This window comes from Callionymus lyra, chromosome 19 (genome assembly GCF_982586985.1).
Source record: "Callionymus lyra chromosome 19, fCalLyr1.hap1.1, whole genome shotgun sequence".
NCBI classification, from domain to species: domain Eukaryota; kingdom Metazoa; phylum Chordata; class Actinopteri; order Syngnathiformes; family Callionymidae; genus Callionymus; species Callionymus lyra.
This window is the reverse complement of record NC_141836.1, coordinates 20,079,652-20,100,993: the sequence shown is the minus strand read 5'-3', so window position 1 is coordinate 20,100,993 and position 21,342 is coordinate 20,079,652. Positions and strand designations below refer to the sequence as shown.

Sequence of the window (21,342 nt, the reverse complement as noted above, 5' to 3'; positions counted from 1 at the left end):
CTTTTTCGTTGGGGTTTATTTTTCAAACCTCAGACCAGATAGATAGACATTATTAGAAGGAATATTTTACTATAAAATATATTAAAAAAAACAAAACATTTTGAATATGATGAATTTGATAGATGAAACAAATACGGACCAAAACGTTTGAAAATTGGTCCAGAATTCAGCAATAGTTGTATTGTAAGATTGAGATGTACCTTCTTCCCTGCAGTTGTTAATGCGCTTTATACACATCCTTCTACAGTCGATGCAGCTTCTATGTACTGTATATACGTCTATGGGTGGGACCATTCAGTTGTCTTCGGTGCTATTGCCTGCATCGGAAAGTCTTTGCCAGGTAATCTAAAGGAAGAAGTCCTAAAGAAATGTGGTCACGAAGGTGTGGAGGAGGAAGAAGACGGGAGGATAGTGACAAGGGAGAATAAAGCGAGAGAAGATAATGTATCGAAGGAGTAGGATAGCAGAGTCCATGGCGTCATTTATACGGCATTAACAAAAAGACACAAGTGACTTTCACCCTAACAGAATGTGTTCGAGCTACATGTGACAACTGGCTGTATCCCGTGACGAGTTATTGATTCTTAAACATTTTTTCTTTTAATAGAAGAACAGCTATTCAAACAAACAATATCCCCAACTCAAGAACAGGATGTAGAGGCACTGTTGGTAACGGAAGTCACTTTGGCAAAATAAAAATGGAAAAAAAGGAGATGATAACGGCAGACTAAATAGAAATCCACAGAAAACATGAAACGAGATTGCAATCGGTAAACTGGCCTGGTACCTTGCGGGAGACTATATTCTGGGGGCTTCATCCGGCTTGTGGAGCCCCTCAAGAGGAGAGAAAAGCTGCCACTCAATTACTCAAGCAGTGCACCGCTCAAGAGGAAGACAAACAACATGATCGGTAGGAAAACAACATTAGCTCAAAGTAAACATGACAAAAGGATTAGTTCTACTGTAGAAGAAGTCCTTGTGCAGAACAGCTTTACTGCTTTAGTAGGCTCAGCATAATTCGAATCCCCAAAAAGAGCTTTACTCTCACTACCTGGAGTGGAGTTGTCCCAAAATTTGGAGTGTTTTTGGGGTCGGGTGCAGCGTTGTTTTCTCTTACACACTTCTAAATTAATTATCCGACAAGAATTATATCTCAACAGAAATCAGCAGCGTGAGACATGTTCTCTCCAGCCTCTCCTGGAATACCTTGCTTCTCACCCTATCTCTAAGAAAGAGCCCAGCCACCTAATGAGTAAACTCATTTTGGCCGCTCTTTATTTTCCTTCAGTCTTCTTGACCTTCGTCTCATGGTCTGACTTGTTTGCCCAAGTATATGTTTCTAAAGAGCTTATTTTTCTCAGCCTTTGCTTATCGAATAAGCATGGAAGTCCTTGCGAGACCATTCTTTGAAACTGTATTGCATAAATAGAAGCACCTTTAGTGACTCAACAGACCATTTGTTACATCGGTCTATTGGTTCTGCACCACACAAAAAACTTGATTTGGTTCGTGTGCGTAACTTTTTTTTTTCTACCATGTCTGTATCTCAGAATGCCTTTTAATTTAGCAAAGTACTTGTCGAGTCCATGAGCTGTTGCTGCTGTGTTTGACAGTATGAATGAATTGCCCCTTCAGTGACCATGTCTTCTGCTTTGCCAGGTTATACAAGATCCTGTTCAATTTCGCACATGGGTTCTCACCTTGTACTGTGGTTCTGTGCTTTGAAGTAGCAATAAGGGCCTTTTGGACATCAGAGCCTGTGTTTTCTTCTTCCTATTTTTCAAATGTTCAATTCTTCTGCCCCTGAGAGTGTCTCCAAATGAACCATTGAACATGTGTGGTCACTAAAATGGATGCGAAGACAAAATTATACTCAAAACCCCAGTTATTTCAAAGCCCATTATTTACTCACAATGGACCGGCTGGACGCCCCCCTACCCCCTGAAATAGGAAATCTCCAGGTTATAGAAGTCATATGGTAGCCCTATCTATAACTTGTTTCCATGGATGCCACTGGTAAACTGAAAGTGAAAGACTAGTATAGCGTATTCTATATTCTCCCATAACTTACAGAAGGAGGAGAGTCAAAATTCGAGGCTTGTACTCATGGAAACAAGGTCCCATCTGCCTTTGGCACAAATAAAGATGCTAGCTTTATTTTTGACACGTGTATTCACACTTTTAGTGGAATTTCAGTGATTAACTAGGCCTGTGCTGTATACTTATTTGTCCCATAAACCGTACGTATTCACTTTTATTTCATTATGATATAAATTCTTATTTTTTAACCAATGTATACCATGATTTACTACAACACCATGGCGGGTATACAGTTATGTTAAGCGTACTAGAATAATGCCGCAGAGATTCCAAAACCAAAGTACGCTTTGATGAGGAAATAGTATCAAAAAGACAGGCAACGTCCTGAGTACAATGTTGTGAGTACGAGGAATATAGAAACTCAGATCCGGCGACTTGACAATTACAACACCATTTAAGATATGTTACCTAAAGGGAGTAAAGGATGGGACTCACTAAAACAGTAACTTCTGAATACTACGAGTTCAACATGAATGATACAAAATACTTGTTGAATCTTATGTACTTCTTTGTTGTGCAGTATTTCATTTTTGAAAACTGAAATTTTATTTATTTTTTCCCTCTGGTTTACATATAAGAAAAAGTATGTTTATTGTCATAAATAGGTATGATATATTTTTTTTTTTACTGAACATTATCGTTCCATTTATGACAAACACTTTCAAAATGGATTATTCAACCTTTGTGTTATCTCAGGGTCAAGATGAGCCAAATGCCCCATTGTGTTGCCATTGGGCCTTCGGGTCACCTTGACCAAGAGACAATACAAGGGTTAAAAGATAATAAACTGTGTTTTTTATGTACTTATTCAAAGAAAAGACTATGAGGTAATTTTTTCCGCCATGACAAGTTAAAAAACAACAACAAAAGTAATAGAAGCAAAGATCACTTTTTCAAAAAAGGAAAAGTTAGGACGAGCAAAACAAGCTGTTTTTTTTTCCCGCACAATTTAACTCTCAGACAGCTTGCATTGCTAATTTTGACTCTGTGTCACCACAGTACACACGCCATTAATTGTCCATGTGCTTAACCGTGACTTCTGTGTGGGTTTGTTTAGATCCTGCGGTTTCAAGAACGTGCTGCTAATATTCCTGCCAAATGTCCTTTTAAAGCGAAGCCTCACTAATGTGTTTGGATGACACAGAGTCGGGCAACAATAGAAACATATGGGATCATTTGTGAGAGCCGTCCGCCGCTCACAGTTTGGCCTGTTGCCATTAGAATCAAGTGGATGTACAGTAGATGGCTTCTATGGGACAGGATGTATTTCTTTCTAATGGTTTTTCCGTTATCTCTTTAGGGTCCCCCGGAGAGGCCAGTGGGGGAGAGATACGATGGTTGTGCGAGAATGGGAACATGAAAAAATGATTTGTTTAGTGCATTTTATGCAGTGGAAGTGACAGAAGAACACAGAATACACTAATAGAGGAAACAGCACATTGATGGCATAATTTTCTTTCACCAAATGCGGTCAGACATCGCTTTTAATGGAATATATTTTTCTTTTGTGTGGACTTCTCTTCTGCATCAGTGTTTCAGAAATAAAAATTCAAACTTGTGAAGATATTTTAATTCAATATAAAAAGAAAATTTAGAGGTAAAAACATTTTTGGTAAATGTACTTTTTGATAAAACAAGTTAATTTAATGATGACTATAAGTGCATACGTTTTCTATTAAAGGTTGAATCTAATCTAAAACAAAAGTCTCTTTCTCCCTTTTTTAACAAAAAATGTTCCCCACATTCCTCATCCTTCTTATCAGGTGGTGCTAATTAGACCAAATTGTCCCCACATGCGTTTTCACCGCTGACAATAAAATGGTGTAAAAATGAACTTTAATTCAATAAATCCTCGAAGCTCCTACTGTGCAGCCCAGTGTTTGGCCGTGACTTTCTTGTTTTTTTGTTTTTTTTACATCTCATTAACTGTTTGTAATTATGTCTTTTATATTCCACCTTGACTATCATAACAAACAAAAGCGTGACAGAGAATTTAAAAGAACATTAACAATAATTAAACATGCTTTTTGTTCTGTTGTTTGGCTGTCAGGGCCACCGTACAACTTGCAATGAGTAACAGCTATATTAACAAAAAAAGTAAAGAGAAAAAAACAAAGAAAAAGCTAATGGCTTCATTAAAAAAAAATCATACTGAACCAAGCTTTTTCATCAACTGTAAATCCAATGCACCACATTTGTGTGAGTGATTCAGTGGAAAACCATTTATCTCACTATTGGTTCCCTTGAGCACAATCTCCCGTCTTATATCTCATCCCAGGATTGCACTTGAGTCCGTCTCTGCGTGTGGAGTTAGTCATGATCTCTTTCTTCCACCAACAAGAGACAGATTTCACACAGATTTATTGTATCATGTCAGGTTTTCATAGAACTCTTTGTTGGCCTATTCTCAGGAAAACAACCCATTTACATATAAATCAGTAAAATTGTATCGGTGCAGGGGGAAAAAAATAAAATAATGTGAGTCTAGAAGTGAGGTGTCAGACGACTGCAGGAAGGCTAATGCACTGATAAAACTTCCAAAAATAAAAGGACGAGAAAACGAGTATTGAAAACTATTCCTGGCATGGAGTCTGGCAACAATCCAGATCGGAACTGATATTTTGTAAATTCAGCCAGATTTTTATGCTTACAAAAAAAAGATGAACTACTGAAAACAAGAAATAAAAAAAAGGTCAAAGGTGTGCTAAGATCAAGGGACATCAACATTCGGTTTTAAAAGGTAATTCTAATACAGAATGGCAAATAGCTGCAATTCACCGAGTCTCCACTAGAGGCTGGCAGCAAAAGTTAAGCACCGCAGTCCTTAACAGTATTAAAAATGTATTTCACGCCTTACAATTTTTCATTTCATTTATCTTTTTAATTACCATACTTGGGGCAATATTGGAAACCCTGAATTGGCAAAATGGGCATGGTTTCACCTGCCAATCATAATTCAAAATCACACCTTCAGTAAAACAAATGTTCCATCCATAAAGTCAATAAAAAGTCGTCTCGGCCCCTTTTGATATTTCAAACATTATCATTTTTTCCATCACCAGAGTAGCAAATGCCACATGGAGGAAAGCAGCCGTTTCTATAATGCAAACTTTATGAAATAAATGGAAAAATGATATTTGTGTTCCCTGGCAATTCAGCAGCAAAGCTCTTAAAATTCTGACAGCAGAACACATTTGAGGCACCAAACCGTGCGCCCGGTGGGTCCAGTGCTGCACAGATGGTGGAATATCAAGTTAGATTTCTCTCCTAATCCAAGCCTTTTTGTCGGAACGTCGCAGATTCAGCCGAAAAACAACAATGGTGAGATGTCAGCCAGCTGTCCACATCACCCCGAAGTCTTCCTCTAGAGCATGACTCAGCTCAGGTTCACATGTTCATCTGGTCCTTCCTGACGCACCCCCCTCATTTAAATCTGGATCAATATCCAAGTTTAAGACTTCACCACTTGCTCATCTTCTGAACGAAAAAGGTTGTCACTCATTTAAATTTGATGTATTAATGATGATATAATGAAAATAAATTACAAAGGCTGTTTCAAGGCTTTGCTACAGGAGAAGATTAAACGTGGGTGGGCTTGTGTCGTTCCAGATTAGATTTGTTTAAAGAATGTATAGAATTCTCAATTTGTTCGATGCTGCACCTATAATCTTATTAAAGATCCTTTTTTAACTGGAAATAAATCACAAAATTAGCATAAAAGATTAACCATTAGCTAATTAAAGGGAGTGTTTGATCTATTAATAACCCCGAAACTAGAATTTAAATACAGCATTGGTGCATTTAAATGATGCTTTAAAAAAACACTGATGCCTTATTTCTCATGACATCCTGTTAAGCAAAGAAATAAGAGATTGCTCAATAAAAATAACTTCCTGAAACTGAACCGAAGCACATGGAGGCACAAACAACCGCTTCAACGTTTGTTATTAACATCAATACAATCAGTGAAGAAGTCGCAAGTCGTTCTCTGCAAATGTTGCCAGATAATCCCAGAAACCCACTTCCATAAACCTGCAGAGAGAATTCAGTCCTCCAGGATAAATGGCGGCATTTAAAGGTAATGGCCTCCACATGGAGTGTGTTCCTCATTTTCACTGCATATGAGCCAAGGTGCGGTTATTGCCTCTCATTTGATGCTGCTGAGTCAAACTAGATACTTCAGCAGTTAAACCTGGACTCAGTGCTGCCCCCTGCCTGTTGTCCTCTAGTCCTAATTATTCAGAGCGTGATGAGATGTTCAATGTTAATTATTTGAATCAATATATTTATTATCCGTTAAAAAAGTTTTTATTGTAGTTGTGTAAAGATTGAATTGCCTGTTTTGATTTATTATTTAACAAAATCTACATTTATTTTTCATTATAAGTATTCATACATTTTTTGATAAAATGTTTAATATTATGTATTTGTTTTCCTGTTTATTCATCGACCCATTTTTTAAATGTTGTAGTCAAATGGTTAGTATTTTAAACGTTTAAAATACTTTGCATGTACTTTATTAATATATAAAAATGATCGTTCTTTTTTTTTAAGAGGCAACAGTAACTTTCTCTTATATTTAAACATTTATTTGCACTCAGGATTTCAATAATAGTGAGATAGTTTTACCTCAGTATTTGGCATCGAACATATGCTACTCAATAATGTGAGCAATGTTCTCGTCAGAAGATGATAATTTGGACTGTGAGGTAAACTCCTGTGACTTAAGTGTCTCTTTTGTATGTTTATTTACTTTAGTTTCAAATCAAATCATTTATGATTCACCTGTGTAATGTTCCACAGAAGCAACATTTCCACCTTCATTTCTGTCACTGTTGTGTTTTGTTATGTTTCGTGTGTTATGCACTGTCAAGTGGAAAAGAACATCCTTTTTGTAGTAATACATCTAATCTAATCTGAAGGATTAACAAGTAAAGTAAGTTTGATATTGAATATTCGCTCCAGAACCACCTGAGTATTCGTCCCATACGTGCCCGAAGTAAGACAGCGATCACGGCCGATCGAACCTCCAAAAGTTACAGCGTCAATTGGATGGTCTATATACAGTATTAATCATCTGATGACAGTTTTGTTAAGATGATTTATGGCATCTGTCACATCCCTGCGCTTTGACTCTCCAGTCACAACTCCACAACTAACAGAATAAAATAAGATTTGTTTCTGAACCCCACTTCACGGAAAAGTTTTGCTTCTCGCTCTGTTTGCGGCATGACTGACAGGTAGACAGGAGGATCTTCACCTCCTTATATGGTCATCATTATCTGTTCATTGGCGAAGATTTAAGCTTATGCTATATTACCATGATCAACTCTCACTTTTCAATTCAGCAAATACTCCCTTTATGATCAGATCTGAGTGTTCTGCCTGGTTCATGTAGATCTTTGTCTTAAGTTTGCACTGGGATATACTCATACCTTGTGAATGAGACCCACTATTTGACAGAGGAGGACAATATGAACGAAAAGATTGTAATATTTCCACTGACATCATTGGGTCTGTATAGGCTCCTTCAAAGGTCTCAAGATCACATCAACGATCTTGTCGTGGTACTAATGATCCAGCACGGAGAGCCAGAAGTCTGACGTCTTAGAAGGATTTTTTTTTTTAAATGACACATAAAAGAGCAGGGATGCGTCACGACCTGTGAAAACGCTGGCCATCTTGAAGAAGAAGTCATTCTTTAATGAGCTCTCGGGGAGATCAAGCACTGACCGCGGCAGAAGGTGAAAGCGTTGCGGATGATTAACTGATGATCAAATGCTTTTTTTTTCTTCTCAAAAATAAAGCTCACGCCAGAAGGAAACCAGATGTTTCCTGTACTTCATGCCAGTAATAATAATACAAACTTGCCCTCCAGCTGAGTCATGGACAATAACTTCTGTTTTTGCTGAATTTTAAAATATAGTTCATTGCACAAAAACGACATATCCTGGTGGTGATCAAAATTAACTTTATGCCCTTCAAATTCCTAGTTTCACTCTTACTGCAAGTCTCTGTGTGACTGTTTCATAATCTCGATCTTATCTTAAACACAGGCATCTTTGCTGGTCGTGAAATCAACACTATCAAGTATCTACTTTGATTTTAACCATGGGCCAAGATGACCCGTCGGATGAAAGTCCTTAAAATCCAGGTGAGCAAGTTCAGGGACTTGTTGCTCTCATTTTACCTGCTGATAAACACCTGGATTACATCAGGATTCTAACAGGGAGTCGATGGAGGACGAACAGACGTTTAAAGAGAAGCCATGTGACTGAATGCAGGTCATCTAAGGGGACTGGTATTTTATCGTTTATTGCTCTGACTCAGGACTGTGAGCTCTGAATATGCAATCTCAAGTGCTCTTATGAAGCTTAACGCAGACACTTTGAGGACTCCGACCAGAGACGATATGAAAAAACAAATGAGTAGGGGGATTCAGAGCAGAGCATGTGTGTTGTGGCCATGGAAACCACACAGACTGATATTTTAATATAATGCACTGATTTTGTTCATTTGATGATGATCTAAACGTATTGACCCATAACAGTACAGTGTCAGATCCCTGTAGTGTATAAAGTGTATGTGTGAAATGCATGGCCCGCCATTGATAAATACAAATCGTGAATGAGAACATATCCACTCGTGTAACTACAACTACTATGTGTTAATTTATGATCAATATTGATCGTTAATGAACATCTCAATGTGACTAGTGAAGCTCAAGCATCTGAGCAGCTGATCCGGGCGTACGCGACCTACAGACCTTACGGGAATTATGTACTTTTTACCGCTCTTTTCAGTGTTGATACATATGGACTTTGACGTAAAAGTTATCTTGACCTTTAAAGTATATACTTTATTGAATATTGTTTTGATTGTTTAAGCGCTTTGTGACCCTGGTCTGGAAAAGCGTTATATAAATAAAAATTACTTACTAACTTACTTAACATATGAGGCCCCTGATGATTTAACCAATGCCTACAAACACGACTCTTATAATAATGCTGGGAAAAGATGTATATGAGGGATCAATAAAGTTTTACCTTACCTTATATTGCTGCATCTTAATATCAGACAGTGTATCCTTCCAAATCATTGTTAATATTATTGAGAAAAATATGCTTATTTTCCTTTTTATAATCTTAGTATCTTATACTTATTTTACATTCATTCATCTACAGTGGCTTATCACAAGTCAAGTTATCTTGACTTACCTCTTCATTGAAACTCCGCTAGATGATTTGGGAGAATACCAAAGGCATTCCCATTTTGTTCCCAGCATGTCTGAGTTTGCCCAGGGTCTTCTTCCAAATAAGGTAGGCAGGACGCCAGGAAACATGAAGGGGCCCGAACTACGTCTTCTTCTTGTTGCGCTGGAGCCATCTTTAATTCCTGAAGGATGGCTGCATGAATCCTTCATTTTTTATCTTTTAGGCATCGCCTGAAGCTCAAGGCCACAGAGCTAAAAGTAGGAACACCTTAGCAGACCCCTCAATTCAACTGGCTAGGGGGCCATCAGAGGTCAATTCTTGTCTTGGCTGAGGGACCTTCCAGATGTTTTTCACCACATAAATGATCCAAATTTGTGCAAGTGCTGCAAGTTTCAGACCACTGGTTCCATGGCTTTGACATTGAGCTCAGCTTTTTCAGACGATGATCTGTCCGTGGAGTGTAACCGATTGATCTGAAGTATATAAAAATTTTCACATTGAAAGAACAGCAACTGTGATAATGGGAATTAAAAATTTCTCATGACAGAATCTCCTGCTGTTTGTAAAGAGTTTGAAAGACATTTCAATTTTGTCCTCAAGAGAGTACTTCCCACTGAGCCCTCCGCCGTCCCATCATTGATTTGGCCGTCATCACCGATAGTTGCGTTACGAGGAGCAGTTCCATATTTCATGTTCAGGGCTTTGGAATGTATTGATTTGAAGAGTTATGAAAATGGATGAGAGGAGAGGGATTTAAGCGATTATACACTCAGCTAACAGAGATTTTGCTCAGAATGTTCTACATCATAGTACAAAGCTTGGTTAGATAGCTCTTTATTTGTAGAACCAGGGTTACAATAGGTAACTTGTGGGGTACTAGGTTATGAGGCAGAATAAATGAACGAGGTGGGAAATAAAGAACGAATCCAATATATTTATGAAAAGGTTTGTGAGAGCAAAATCACTGTCACGTTGTCGTACTGTCGTAGCTGACTTATAAACAGCATCTCTAGCATCACTCTGTGTTGGTCCTCATTAAAGATGAACCGTCACAAGATTCATACATGAATGAATCAAATTGAATTGAATTGACCTCTGCGTGTGTTTATAATTAAATTTGGATTTATGTTAATATATTAGAGTTAATGTTCGCGTCATTGAATGCAGCAAGCCGGAAATTGCTAATGACTCCCCCCCGCCCAGTTTGGACGACAAGTACGTGAGAAGAGACACCACTACAAATACCAAGTAATGTGGAATCATGGTTTTAAATTAGCTTGTATGTTGAAGCAGCTCTATGCGACGCCAGTTGACTAAAGTTGTAGTGTTTAGCCAAATAGGAGACCACATTTCCCATAAGCACTTGTTAAACGTCGCAAAAGTTACCATGTCCCGGTTTGTAGCAATTCAATTTTATTTAGCGAATTTTCTGTTTACTGGCTTCCATTGTCTGAATGAAGGATGGATACCGATGAGGTAATGAATCAGATTGTGGATAATGAAATACAATATGACGGCTTTGTGTATTTACAAAGTTTGTTTTTGTACTTTAATTCGCCCCGAATTGGCCGACGTTTAAAAGCTTGAGATTGAAAAAACATGTAATTAAGTCTTTGAAACCTCAAATGAAAACATCTTCTCACGATCAATGGTGGAATCCTAAAAGAAGAATGTAATAGAAGTGGAAAAGAAACCCCCCCAAAAAAACGCTTTTTAGTGATGGGTTAACATGAGTTAAAATAAGTTAACTATAGATTAAATGTATTTATATTAAATAAGATACTAGTGATTATAAAATCTTCACATTTTAAGAATGGGTTTTATCATAATATTATCAAAATTGCAGTTCAAGTTGAGGAAAAAAAGATGAATGGTTGTTGTGGGAGAGAACTTAGTGACAGGTCTGCTGTGTGAAGAGGAACAGGAAGGCTGCCGTCAGAGCCTGACAACATGATTGACACAGGAGTGTGCTGCTGCTCAGTCAGAAAACAAACTACATCTTCTCTCCTGATTGGCATTGGAACACCAAAATGGTTTCAGACTTGAAAGAAGGTTGACATTGAGCACATGTGATGGACATCGAAAGTAGCTTTGGTGGCTTCTGCAGCCTAAGTTTCTTGATTTCTTATAAAAGGAAAAAAATAGCTTAATCCCCGGCAGAAGAGGCTCTTGACCGTTTATGATTTTCCTTTTCTTGAATTGTGAAAAGATGTCAGCAATTGTATTTATTCTACTCAATTCAATTCTAGCTGTAGACTTGATGTTTGTTCGATTTGAGTGAGCAATTTATTTATTTTTTTCGCCTCATCTTTCTTTTCTTTAGATGCAGGTGGTTTTTATTTTGGTGCCGCACACAAACACCAGTAAGAAGCTGTTCTAGTCGTTGTGTTCAGAAATATAAACAGTTTTGAGGCGAACAGCAAAAAAACACGGATCACTGCAATAATCAGAATTCACACAATTCAATATCCACACTGAACTACTTGACCTTCAGTCTACAAGGATGCCGGTCTGTGGAGAGAAACAATCGCAGTCAAGAGGCAGCCGTGTACGTTTGACATGTTGCACGGGGCCATGGAGGAAGTGTAGCCATGCAGAGTATGAGGTCGGGTCAAAACACACTCAAGGGTAATACACCGGCTTCATCCTCTCAGAGAACATCGACCGGCCTCAACAGATGCTGGACTTGTTGCTTGAGTTACAGTACAATAGACGCTGTAGCAGCCTGATAAACAATTCATTATTTCAAATAATTTAAAGAAATAATAGGGAAAAATTGTTCTTTTCTTATCATGTGTAAGCAATACTCTTCTGATAGTGACCAAGAGCTTAAAATCAATTTTAAAATAATTACAGTTTTACAGTAGAAAAAGTCATAAATTGCACCACTGAAGCCATAAATGAGTGAGAGCCGTTCAAGAAATTAGTTCATTTCTGAGAACAAATGCTTCCCAGTGGATTCCAAGGGAAGTGGGGCCTGGCCTGGATTCCCTGAAAGTCCTGGGTCATAACTCAAGCAGGGTTAAAAGTCAACAAACACACTTCCTGTGAGCCGAGAACACAACTGGAATATCCCCCCTTTTTTAAAATCAATCACCATCCAAAAATACAAATCGTATTCGTCTTTCATGTTGACACCATGCTGTCTTTCATCATGAAAGATGATGATTGATGAACAAAAATGTCCTCGCAGTGACAAAAACAATAATCTTGGAACATCTGAAAGATTTTTAGTGGCAACTTGTGCCAAAGACAGAGGTCGGATGTTTGCTGATATCGATTTGTAGTGAAAGCAAATAAGAAGAAAACATTTCACTTCTCAAATATTTAACCTGATTTAATGTCATAAAAACAAAACGCCGTATTTGTTTTAGTATTCAAGAAGTAAGCAAAAATAAATAATGAATAACGATGAAACTGAAGAAAATACTCACTTTTTTTTTTTTTTTTACAGTTTATTATTTTTCTAATTCAAAAAGTCAACGGATGTTTAACCAAGGACAGGAAGTATAAGGTGGAGAAACTTCCTCTTCCTGTCCAACACAGGAGTCCAAGTTGAAATGGCAGAATGTGTATGTATGTGTATGTGTATGTGTGTGTGTCTTCACCCTTGGATAGAAAAAACAAACATTTTTTACAATAAAGTCATGGATTCAGTGAAAGCTTCTCTTACGTCACTGTTTCCTTCTTACGTTGACATATAATTTGCAAAATTACAGAAAAGTTACGGATTCCAATCGTGTGCGAAAAAATTGATGGTTGCTGCAAACTTGAATTTTTTGTTTTAAGTGCACAGGCAAGACTCACTCAGACAACTGGCCAGGTTTAAATGTTTATGTAGTAAAGACATGTGCCGACTATTCTTGAGAGGTGACTTGCACTGGTGTTTTCCGGTTGGTTTCAGAAGCGAACATATAGTGAAATACATACGAAGAGATGTAACAGGTGAATATGGATATCGGATGTCATTGATAATTGAGAACAAAATATACTTTGTTTAAATCAGGGTTAAAGTGAACCTTTTGTCGTCTCATCCACTGAGGCTGACATTCAATCAGATTGGTCCTTTCAATCATCGTAACGCTGTCAAACAGACAAATCAACTGACATCCATTCTCATCACTCACTGCTATGCTTGGTCATTTGTGCTGATCGTTGAAATAGACTTTCTGGGGATATTAGCCTGCGGGTGGATCGGCCAGTTTATTACAGTCTTAGAAAGAATCGACCGGAGAGACGGAGAGATGTGACTCGTTCACGTTTAGTTGCTGGGGCGACCTTTCAAGCCAGCTGGCCATGAGAGAGCGCTGGAGATGGAATTGTCTGAGGATCTGACACCAGATGTTTTAATCAAGTTCATAATCGCTGTGCATGCAAGTGAAAGAGGATAATATAAGGCAAGAAAATGATCTATTAGTCTGACAAATGTTAACATGACATGCATAACCCTCACATGATACACATAAATGAAAAAAATTATTCATACTTTACTCTTTAAATGTTGCATAAGGGGTATCCAAATTAAAAATGTTTCTTCTGTCTTATCCTTTTTGATCAGTTGAAAATACTTTGTTGAAATTTGAAAAGTGTTTAATTATCGTGAAATAGTTTGATTTCAGTTGAAATTTGTTGGATCACAGTTGAAAAGTTTGATTATAGTTAAAATGTGTTCAATTACAGTTGAAAAATGTTTGGTTACAATTAAGTTGTACGATTGTATTTAAAAATTCAACAATTGAACATGAGTGATGTATACAAAACGGAAATATATCCTACTGAACGATTGTAAAAAAAAAAAGGGCAAATTTAATTCTACTAACATAAAGAAAACTATGAGATTAAAACAAACATACATTAATACAAGTGTGAACAAGATACATACATCAGATGATGATTTGAACAGTTTAAAATACATGCTTTAAAAGATCAAGAAACATAAGACAAACACAGGAGTCCCAGAAAATCAGGCAAAAGCCTGGACAAATAAAAATGTCTTAAGATGTTTCTTGAAGGAGTCAGTAGACTCCATCAAACACAGAGGGAGAGGAAGATTGTTCTAAAGCTTAGGAGCAAGAAGTGTTTTCAGGAACCATCAGTAGATTCTGATCTACAGACCTAAGAGCCCGAGCTGGGGTGTAAGGCTGGATCAGATCAGTGATGTAAGGAGGAGCCTGACCATGATTTCAGTGTTCTGTATTATCCTTGCTTTTGGCCTTTGCAGTAGCCTTGGGTGTGAACTTGGCTGCTTTCTTTCGGGTTGGGGCTTCTTCCTCATCACATTCAGGTATTACCTTTCACTCCTCCATCTCTCATCAAGACTAGTTTCTGTCGCTCAACATCAAGTTTAGAAATGTCCAAATCTTGTTTATTTTTTTACCCTCCAACCGTAATGAAAGAAACTCCTTGTGGTGCTCGAAAGTTAAATCAGGTGAAACTGCACCTCCTTGATGGTCTGTCTCCAAAACATTAATTTCACATTTTTTATCCCTCAACATACTTTTTATAATAGCCTTTGCTCTTAACATCTCCAATTGAAATTAACCGCTTTTTAGTGCAAATCACTTTCACATGGTGACTCAACAAAAGCCTCCTCTACTTCATCTATGATCACAAACAAAGGCACCCCCAGACAGTTAAGTGATACCTAAAAATGTACACCAACACAAAGCTAAAGACATCCCGCTAACTACCTAGCCTAAAAAAATGCTTTATGAGTGTTACACAGCACCTGTAACACTCAAATAAAAATAAGAAAACATTGAAACAAATGCACAAACTCATAAAGCAAATAAAAAAAAATCAAAATTTACATTATATTTAAACAAATTCACAAACTCTTAAAGCAAATGAAGATATTTTGGAAGACATTTACAAACTCAAACATATTTCTAAACTAAAACAAACTCACACACGTGTCAACAAGTTTCTGTGGTTTGTCTTTTTTTTTTTCATGACTTTGTTTATCTGTTTTAAGAGGTTGTACTTTTCCCCCACTTCCAAGCCACTGTATTTTCAGCAAATAGTTTGTCAATCAAGCTTTGAGGCTAAGAATGTTGTTGCTGCAGCGTGAGGTAACATTTCTCAGTTGTGAAGACAACTTGATCCTCGCCTAGACTGTAAAAAGCATCATAATCAACAGCACGATCTATTCGAACTGATGATCGTGTCAGGTCATAATTCTCTTTCATGCAGGCGGTTACAGTGAAGAGAACTGTGGAGGTGGTGAAACAGAGGCAGCTCAGATAGACGTACCCCCTGCTGTGGAACTGATCCCATGAAGGTTTCCAACATTAATACATTTCCCTGATTCGTCTGACACTCTGACAACCATGTCTCGATGACGGGCCGAAGGCTTGATTCAAATCAGTCCTTCTTTGGAATAACTCATTCAGAGAAGCTTTTGTGGCTCGACAGGAAGGTGTCGTTGCACACGTACTGGACACAAACGATCGTCGCTCGCGCCTTCATGCACATCTAGGTGAGTCACGTCCCCCATAGTCCATCCCTGCAAAACACACTTGATTGCTTGAAAACAATCTTGTGAAAAAAAAAACCCCTTGCAGGAGCAGGACATATACAGGACACACATGGTACAAGCTTCTTTATGTTCTTTTTCATCTCTAATACGACCACAGCTGTGTGCGTTATTGGCTGTTAACGGAAATTAATCATAAAAAACATGCAGCCCAAGACTTCAGCATTTTCAAATTATTAATTCCATCACCTGCATGTGTAAAAGACAAAACCCAAAGAACTAAAAAAAACTAATATTTTGCATAGTTCATCGCTGTGTTTGTTTTGATTACATTTGAATTCTGAAAATAACCAGAAGTGTCATTTATTTCAAGACGGCAAAAAAAAAAATGGAAAAAACATTCTTAATCATTAGAGAATGATCAAAAAACTAGATTTCATAATACAAATTGTTTCTGTAACTAAACTAAATACAGGCGACTAGAAAGAGGTTACGTTTCACAATAAAAATGGTACAAACAATAAAAAACTAAATCTGAAAATGACAAGAAATAAAAATTGGTACAGTCAAAGAAGGAACCATCAGCTAAGAAGGGTAACCAAAAGTAGCGTCAACACAGCGTGCGTGCAGAAGAAAATACCAAACTATGAAGAAACATGAGGATCAAATTCAAACTCATGGAAAAGTTGAAAAGGATACAAAACTAACACCTAAGAAACAAGTGCTCGACTCCAGCAACATATAAATGATGAGAATCTGACACCACAGATTGGAACCAGGAAGCTTAAGTAGCAGCTGCATCTGATTGGTTCTAGCTGGGTGTCATTCATCTGGAGGGAGGCGCACAAAGAGGTAGTCCAACATAATAAAAGCACACAATGGATCGCGATCATCTGGAGGGAGGCGCACAAAGAGGTAGTCCAACATAATAAAAGCACACAATGGATCGCGATTAAATATACACAATTAAATATGAGTATGTGAAAACATTTTATCTTAAAATCTTTCAGTTTATTTTATAAATAATTGACTTGAAAACAGCTAGATTTAAAGTCCAATCTGTCATTTTGAGGTAGAGTGTTCAAAAGCTTCTGACAAGTTTTAAATCTGATCTTATGATCTTGGTTTGGGTTCAATTCCAGCCTATGTTGAAATAATAAGAAAAGTAGAAAGTGGGACCTCCTTTATCTTATAACCGTGTGGACGTGTTTAAAACCTTAAAGATAAGAAATCCCCTTAAAACATCTTCTCTAAGAAGGTTAGTGACACAACAAGTGCAGCAGTTATATTTCTCAGCTCCTTGGTTTGTTTGTTCTAACAAGCTTCACAGGATAGAGGGGATGGATTTCAAAAAAACATAAACTCTGCCTTTCTGTGTCTCTGAGTTCAGCTCATGAACAATGGAAAAAAACAACCTGACCAAAACAAACTGTAGGACTGATTTGTTGTGTACTTTGAGGTGAATATAAATACCTGTAAACATCTTCTCTTTGAGGGTTCACAGTATACTCCAACCTGGATAGTCACCCACTGTCCTTATTGCCATGGCTACACACTCTCCTGCTAGCATCAGCTCTTATCAAGCACTGCATTTACATTGTCTCCCTTTATCTGAGGAAACATTTTAGAATTCAGAGAAATCATTGAAAAAACTGTCTCAAAGAATCTTCGGCGTCATTGCGTCCTAACCCAGCATTCCGCCCAAAGGTTCTGAGTTCCTCCTTCCGGGCAACCACCCTCACGCTGCGGGCCTTTCATCCGCAGCCCCACTTGGACCCGGGTTTTATGTCCAGTGAGGGCTTTGGCCTGTTACTTGCGGCAGGTGGCTGTTTTTAGGGGCTCTGATGCCCTATTCATCTGCCACGGTAGATACAGGCAGGTTGAGGCAATCTCCTCCCAGAGGTTCTCTCATTGGGTGAGATCGGCCATTATCCGGGCCTACCAAGCAGCGGGTGAATCTGCTCCTAGCGGACTGATGGAAAATTCCACTCATTGTGTGGCAGCCTCAGTTGCTCTTTTGCAGGGTGTGGCAGCAGAGGACATCTGCTCTGCTGCTTCTTGGGCATCCACGTCAACCTTTGCGAGAGCCTATCACCTCGACATCACGGCGGGATCAGTAGCTCACATGGTTTTGAGTGCTGCTGTACATTTATCCCGTCTCCTTCGCCTTGGGTTTCAACCTATAGCGAAGAGGTTAGAGGGCGGAGCACCAGATGACATAGAACCCGAGTTATGATCATAATTTTAGGTTCTACAAATTGGTGCGAAGCAGCCGCCTTCTCGCTGAGTTTTCAGTTGGAGGAAGTTCGGCAGGTATTTCCCCCCTTTATAGGAAGTGGACTGCACCCAGCTGGGTGGCGATTTTATTAAGCTTTCTCAGAAAAGAGGCGGTGCCTCAGGGGTAAACCAATAGCGAAACGGTTAGAGGGCTTACCACCAATTCGTAGAAACTGAGATTATGATCATAACTCAGGGGTTACTGCATGGAGTTTTAATAGTTACCTTGAAAACTTGTTTTTCCTTCCACCCGTTTTTCTATAATAATATCTTCATTCAGGTTAACCACACACGGTTATTGCTTGACTTTGCATGAAATCCTTGCTTTCTGAGAAAAATACACTTTTCACGATTTAATTAAAAGTCTCATTATGTTGTGTTCTCAACAAGCTCTAATATATACGCACTCCCGACGCATTTTCAAATAGTGAATGCTATAGAGCTGACACACAACAAAATAAATCAAGGTTAAAAAAAATAAAAAAAATAATGTTTCACCAAGAAAAACAAATCTTGATGCTTCTATTGAAACTAAAGTAAACAGCTGGACAATAGTGTGGTTGACGATGTCAACAAGGTCCTTCTAACACCTGGGATGTGTGAGAGAAAACCCCTGAGTTATCTATCATAACCTCAGGTTCTACGAGTTGGTGCGAAGCCCTCCAACGGCTTCGCTATTGGTTTACCCCGAGGCACCGCCTCGTCTCTGAGAAAGCTTAATGAACTCGCCACCCAGCAGGGGGCAGTCCACTTCCTATAAAGGCGGGAAGCACCCGCCGCACTTTCTCCAACTGAAAACTCAGCGAGAAGGGCGGCCGCTGGGCGACGAGGTTGGAGGGCTTCGCACCAACTCGTAGAACCTGAGGTTATGATAGATAACTCAGGGGTTCTACGTCATTGGTGCTCTGCCCTCCAACGGCTTCGCTATTGGTTTATCCAAAAGGCGAAGCCTGACGGGATAAATGTACCCCCAGCTGGACGCCGCTCCTGGAGCAGCATCACTAGGGCCCCGCCGGCCCAGGGTCCGAACCCACTTGAGCCGTGGGCCCTGAGGGGGGCACAGCAGCGCTCAAAACAGTATGAGCTACTGATCCCGCCGTTACGTCGAGGAGATAGGCCTTAGCGAAGGTAGACGTGGACGCCCAAGAGGCAGCAGAGCAGATATCCTCTGCTGCCACACCCCGCAAAAGAGCCACTGAGGCTGCCACGCCACGGGTGGAATGTGCCCTCAGACCGCTAGGAGCGGATCCACCCGCAGCTCGGTAGGCCCGGATAATGGCCGATCTCACCCAATGAGAGAACCTCTGGGGGGAGACCGCCTCTCCCCGCCGGCATCTACCGTGGCAGACAAAAAGGGCATCAGAGCGCCTAAACTCGGCCACCCGCCGCAAGTAACAGGCCAACGCCCTCACTGGACACAACAGGTGGAGACGTTCCTGACCCGGGTCCGAGTGAGGTGGCGGGTGAAAGGCCCGCAGCGTGAAGGTCGTCGCCCGGAACAAGGAACTCAGAATCTTCGGGCGGAACGCTGGGTTAGGACGCAAAGACACCGAAGACACCGAAGACTCCTCGACGCCAAAGGAAAGACACTCAGGGCTAATGGAGAGGGCACAAAGCTCACTTGCTCTCTTCGTGGTTGTTAGTGCCAGAAGGAGCGATACCTTGAAAGACAAGATATCCAGTGGGACTTGGTCAAGAGGCTCGAAGGTCGGGCCTGTGAGAGAGTCCAGTACCAACTGGAGATCCCACTGAGGGCTGGAAGGCCTTGCAGGAGGTCGAAGCCTGCAGGCACCCCGCAGGAAACGCGCCACCAAGGGGTGGGCGCGAACCGAAGCACCCTCAAAACCGACATGCCTCGTCGCTATGGCTGATGCGAACACTCTCAGTGTCGCCACAGTCCGCCCGTTATCCAGCAAATGTTGCAGGAAGGACAGGATAGCGGAGACCAAACAAGAGCTGGGGTCCAAGGACCTGTCTGAACACCAGCGGGAGAATATCCCCCACTTTGAGGCATAAAGCCTGCGTGTTGATGGGGCCCGGGCGTTCTCCAGCGTGTGGAGAACGTCCGGGTCCAAAGTCCCGATCAGCTCGTCCCGTGCAGGAGCCACACCTTGAGAGGCCGGCCCAGCACCGGGGGCGCTGTCAGAGTCCCCCCCGCCTGACACAGGGCAGCGGGGCCCCAAGGGATGGCCCACGGGGCCCCGACCGCCATGCGCATGAGCTCTGGGAACCAGAGCGCCCCCGGGGAGTCTGGTGCCACTAGAATTAACCTCAGCCCCCCCCGCCTCGTCCTCCGAATCAAGGGGAGAAGGAGCTGCGGAGGAGGGAAGGCGAACAGCAGACCGACCGGCCACCTCGAATGGGCTAAAGCGTCCACGCCTAGTGGGGGGCAATCCGAAGCCCTGAGGGAGAACCAAAGAGGGCATTTGAAGTTCTCCTTGCTGGCGAAGAGGTCTGCAACCGGGTGACCGAATCGAGACCAGATCTCGCTCGCCACTGCCTCGGACAGACCCCATTCGTCCTGGACGGCCCCCCTCGACAGTCTGTCCGCTACTGCATTCAGCTCGCCCGGTACGTGCTGGGCTCTGAGCGAAAGCAGGTGACAGTCCGCCCACAGCCAAATCTTCCTTGCCACACTCAGAAGGGCTGGGGATCTGACTCCACCTTGGCGATTTACGTACGCCACGGCGGTGGAGCTGTCTGATAGTACTAGGACGTTGGACCGTGACAGTTGGGGAGAGAGGTGAAGCAGGACATTGTGAATCGCCTTCAGCTCTAGCCAGTTTATGTGTCTGAGCACCGGACTGCTCCGGACCCCACTGGCGTAGGCCTGACCCGAGGTGCCTCCCCAACCTGTCAGAGAAGCGTCTGTAAACACTTGAGTGTAACGAAGGACGCAACCCAATGGAACTCTCCGCCTGAGGTTGGCGTGAGAGTTCCAAAACTGGATGTCCTGCAAAACCCGAGCGGGAAGGCGCACTTTCCAAACCATCTCTGAAGCTCCCTCATGTGCAGCAAGCCCAGCCGAACAACCGTGTGGGCTGCCGCCATGAGCCCCAGGAGGGACAAAACAGTGCCTGCTGTTGTCACGTGACACCGAGCTTCCAGCAACTGTGTTGTCAGTCGGAGAATGGGCTGGATACGCACGTCCGGGAGGCGCGCGTATCCTTCCTCCGAGTTCAACAGTACCCCCAGGTAAACTAACCGTTGAACTGGAGTCAGAGCGCTCTTGCTGAGGTTCACTGTGAACCCCAGGGTGGCAATATGGCTCAACCC

General features: G+C 40.8%; 1 long non-coding RNA gene across 1 annotated transcript in view; it reads right to left on the bottom strand.

The window, feature by feature from the left end:
- LOC148059882 (uncharacterized) overlaps positions 1-21,112 on the bottom strand; it is a 312,120-nt gene extending 291,008 nt beyond the window's left edge. The window contains exon 1 of the long non-coding RNA XR_015709364.1: positions 21,097-21,112. This is a non-coding gene — a long non-coding RNA (uncharacterized LOC148059882). The remainder of the gene's footprint in view (positions 1-21,096) is intronic.
- Between the last annotated feature and the right edge of the window lie 230 nt (positions 21,113-21,342).